The following is a 5,390-nucleotide window of genomic DNA, read 5'->3' as shown; positions in this document are numbered from 1 at the left end:
AAAAGTACCCTCGATTTCTAGAATTATTGTTTTACCCTCGATTTATAGAATTACTGTTTTACCCTCGATTTACAAAATTACTATTTTACCCTCGATTTACAGAGTTACATTTTACCCTCGAATTACAAAATTACTATTTTACCCTTGATTTACAGAATTACCGTTCTACCCTCGATTTATAGAATTACCATTTTACCATCGATTTAGAGAATTACCATTTTACCCTCGATTTAATAAATTACTAAAATACCCCTGGTTTGTAAAATTACTAAATACCCTCTGATTTGTAAAATTACTGAAATACCCTCGACTGGTAAAAATTACCAAAGTACCCTCGATTTATAGAATTATTGTTTTATCCTCGATTTACAGAATTACTATTTTACCCTTGATTTACAAAATTACCATTTTACCCTCGATTGTGAAATTACTGAAATACGCCTATAGGGTAGAATTACCAAAACACCCCTAATCTGTAAAATTACCAAAATACCCTTGTAGGGTAGAATTACTAAAATACCCTAGTCAGGTAGAATTACCGAATACCCTTGTAGGGTAGAATTACCGAAATACCCCTATAGGGTAGAATTACTGAAATACCTTTATAGGGTAGAATTACCGAAATACCCCTGTAGGGTAGAATTACCGAAATACCCTTGTAGGGTAGAATTACCGAAATACCCCTGTAGGGTAGAATTATCGCAATACCCCTGTAGGGTAGAATTACCGAAATACCCCTGTAGGGTAGAATTACTAAAATACCCCTGTAGGGTGGATTTACCGAGATACTTTGTGGGGTAAAATTACCATTTTACCCCTAAGGTGTTAAATGACTGTTTTGCCCTTGTGGGCAAGTGACTGACTTGGACTGTGTGGTTGACGGATTTGATTGTGAATATATGTTGGTGATATGAATGACTTGACTATGATTGTTTGATTCAAATATGGACATGATATTCTGATTCTGTATGTTGTATGCGATGACATGTATATTTGTTGCATGGGATATGGGTTATATTGATGGAGGAAGCGTTCTGGCAGCCTCGCTGCAATCTGGTGGCTTCGCCACATATATCTGTTCTGGTGACTTCGTCACAATATTTGGCAGCCTCGCTGCAATTTCTGTGGTGTGTAGCGGTTGGGTGGGTCGAGTAGTCTCCCCACATGGTGTAAGGTTGGTACGGGGGTGTATACGGCTGGATTGGGTTGGGATTGCATTCACATTCTGATTCTGATTCTGTTACCTGATACTGATTCTGATTCTGTTACCTAATTCTGATTCTGGTTCTGATTTTGATTCTGTCACCTGATTCTGATTCTAATTCTGATTCTGATTCTGATTCTAGTTATGATAATGTTTCTTATTCTGTAATGGGTTAAAGCACATCTGATATTGTCTGTTATAGTGGGCTAAGGCCCAATTGATACTGAAATTGTAAGTAAGGTCAAATGACTTTTTTAATTCTTTTATATGACCTGATCGTCTGCTTATAGTAGGGATTTCACACCGAGTTTTCGTAAACTCACCCCGCTTATTAACCTTTCGTAATTTCTAGACTTAGACGGATCGGAGTCATGCGAGGGCTCGGAGGAAGCCACACACACTATTTATGTTACAATTTTGATTATTACTTTTAAATGTTTTATGTGGGTTGTAGTAAAGCCGTTGCAATTTTTTGGATTTCAAATATGGAATTTTATTTATTGTTCTTATAATTGCTAGTATTAGAACACGGTTTTCCAAAGCAACTACTGTTGTTCAAAACATCACGTAACCGCAATTGTTTTTAAATTAAGCTTCCGCAACTGGCAGGCTTTTTTTACAAAGTTGTTAAAAATGTTATTTAGCTGAGGTTTTCTAACAAGGTTTAAAAAGGTTACATGTTTTTAATTATTAAGAAGGGTTTTTAATGGAAACATGGTTTCCGAAAAATACTTCAATGTGACACGCCAGATTCGAGCCAAACTTCTAGGCCGGGTTTGGGGTGTTACATTTAGTGGTATCAGAGCCTGGGTTGCAACAACTCGGCTGTGGATTGGGTTTTCAAAGGTTAAATTTCAGAAAACTATTTTCAACTACGTGGTCTGTTTGAAGTATTTCTCTTAAAAAGTGTGGCACACTGAGTCTCCGGCACCGAATCCGTAAGTCTTCTGAATACTTTTGTCTGTTTAGAAATTGAAATACTGTAGATTCCTTAGAATTGATCTGAATTTAAGTTTGGTATTTATTTTATGTGGATGTGATGTTTGGATATAGAAATTGTATATATGTGTGATAAATATGTGGCTGCTTCTGTGAATAAGTGTTGTATGTATGAGATGTTTCAAATTCTAGTTGAAGTGTGATAGTGATAGTAGGATCAGAGTGCGCAGCGGTAGCGTAGTGGGGTAGATGTTACACGACTACCCTATTAGACGGAATTTCGGGGACGACATTTCTTTAAGGGAGGTAGAGCCTGAATTTGGGCCTAGAAGTTTTGGGCCTTGAGCATGGGAGCGGTTGAAGGCAGCTTATAATATTCTCACAGCGTGAAAATTTCGTTAATGAAGGCTTGTTTTAGTGGTTAAGTGTATTGAGAAGTGTTGGAGAAGTCCCGGTTCAAACACGGACTCTAGCAAAGTTTTGGTTTAAGGTGAATCAACCACAGGTGTAGTAGGTAGGCCTTAAGAATATTGTTGGAGAAATTGTGACACAAAAAGCCTTGTGGCTTAGTGGCAAGTAGCGTGTGGAGCATCTCGAGGGAGGCATGGGTTCAATCCCATGGCAAGCAAAGAGCATTTATTTTGTTAACGAGGAGGCAAGAGTTGGTGTTGAATTTAAACTCGATGATGGAGGGATCCCACATCGGAAGCTAACATAAGAGTGGATGCTGGTCGGCTTTAAATATAGAGAACCATGAGGAGAGTAAAGGTACCTTTCTTGGTCGATCCTTTCGCTTTATGGAGTGCTCGTTTGGGTTGGGCATCGGCTAAGAGTGCTCGAGCGTGGATTAACTCCGTCTCCAATCGTGTGTATTTTCTCGCTACTCTAGGCTGTAGGATGGCTACTTTGATGATGGGCGAAAAGGGTCATGTGGGCCCAATGGGCCTCTGAGCCCAATTGGATAAGTTGTTTGATTGTGTATTAAATATTGGACTAGGCTAAGTGAATCTCATATCTGTGGCTAGATTTGGGCTAAAAGGGCCACACGAGCGTGGGGCCCATTTAATGAGAAGGGCTTTAGGCCCATTCGTATTGTTATCCCTATTTAGAATACTTTAGTTTACCAAATTACTGAAATATCCTCAGTTGTAAAATTACCAAAATACCCTTGGTTTATAAAATTACCCAAATATCCTCGATTTGTAAAATTATCGAAATACCCTCAATTTGCAAAATTACTGAAATACCCTCGACATGTAAAATTATCAAAGTACCCTCAATTTACAAAATTACCATTTTACCCTCGATTTACAGAATTACTGTTTTACCCTCGATTTACAAAATTACTATTTTACCCTTGATTTATAGAGTTACTATTTTACCCTCGAATTACAAAATTACTATTTTACCCTTGTTTTACAGAATTACCGTTCTACCCTCGATTTATAGAATTACCATTTTTCCCTCGATTTAGAGAATTACCATTTTACCCTCGATTTACAAAATTACTAAAATACCCCTAGTTTGTAAAATTACCCAAATACCCCCTGATTTGTAAAATTACTGAAATACCATCGACTGGTAAAAATTACCAAAGTAGCCTCGATTTATAGAATTATTATATTACCCTCGATTTACAGAATTACTGTTTTACCCTCGATTTACAAAATTACTATTTTACCCTCGATTTACAGAGTTACTATTTTACCCTCGAATTACAAAATTACTATTTTCCCTTGATTTACAGAATTACCGTTCTACCCTCGATTTATAGAATTACCATTTTACCCTCGATTTAGAGAATTACCATTTACCCTCGATTTACAAAATTACTAAAATACCCCTGGTTTGTAAAATTAATAAAACACCCCCTGATTTGTAAAATTACTGAAATACCCTCAACTGGTAAAAATTACCAAAGTACCCTCGATTTATAGAATTACTATTTTACCCTCGATTTACAGAATTACTATTTTACCCTTGATTTACAAAATTACCGTTTTACCCTCAATTGTGAAATTACTGAAATACCCCTATAGGGTAGAATTACCAAAACACCCCTAGTTTGTAAAATTACCAAAATACCCTTGTAGGGTAGAATTACTAAAATACCCTAGTAAGGTAGAATTACTAAAATACCCCTGTAGGGTAGAATTACCGAAATACCCTTATAGGGTAGAATTACTGAAATACCTCTATAGGGTAGAATTACCAAAATACCCCTGTAGGGTAGAATTATCAAAATACCCCTGTAGGGTAGAATTACTAAAATACCTCTGTAGGGTAGAATTACCGAAATACCCCTGTAGGGTAGAATTATCGCAATACCCCTGTAGGGTAGAATTACCGAAATACCCCTGTAGGGTAGAATTCCTAAAATACCCCTGTAGGGTGGATTTACCGAGATACTTTGTGGGGTAAAATTACCATTTTACCCCTAAGGTGTTAAATGACTGTTTTGCCCTTGTGGGCAAGTGACTGACTTGGACTGTGTGGTTGACGGATTTGATTGTGAATATATGTTGGTGATATAAATGACTTGACTGTGATTGTTTGATTCAAATATGGACATGATATTCGATTACGTATGTTGTATGCGATAACATGTATATCTCGCTGCATGGGATATGGGTTATATTGATGGAGGAAGCGCTTTGTGACCTCATTGCAATCCGGTGGCTTCGCCACATATATCTCTTCTCGTGACTTCACACAATATCCGCGACCTCGCTGCATCCGGTGGCTTCGCCACATATATCTGCTTCCGTGACTTCGTCACAATATCCGCGACCTCGCCGCAATTTCTGTGGTGTGTAGCGGTTGGGTGGGTCGAGTATTCTCCCCACATGGTGTAAGGTTGGTACGGGGGTGTATACGGCTGGATTGGGTTGGGTTGCATTCACATTCGATTCGATTACATTACCTTATACTCGATTCTCGATTCATTACCTAATTCGATTCGGTTCGATTTTGATTCACACACGATTCGATTCTAATTCGATTCGATTCGATTCTAGTTATGATAATGTTTCTTATTCTATAATGGGTTAAAGCCCATCTGATACTGTTTGTTATAGTGGGCTAAGGCCCAATTGATACTGAAACTGTAAGTAAGGCTGGGGCCAGACTTTTAATTCTTTTATATGACTGTTCCTGTTTATAGTAGGGAATTTCACACTGAGTTTTCGTAAACTCACCCCGTTTATTAACCTTTCAGGTAATTTCCAGACTTAGACGGATCGGAGCT

This window comes from Gossypium arboreum, chromosome 7 (genome assembly GCF_025698485.1).
Source record: "Gossypium arboreum isolate Shixiya-1 chromosome 7, ASM2569848v2, whole genome shotgun sequence".
In the NCBI taxonomy this organism is placed as follows: Eukaryota; Viridiplantae; Streptophyta; class Magnoliopsida; order Malvales; family Malvaceae; genus Gossypium; species Gossypium arboreum.
This window is presented reverse-complemented; position numbering follows the sequence as displayed.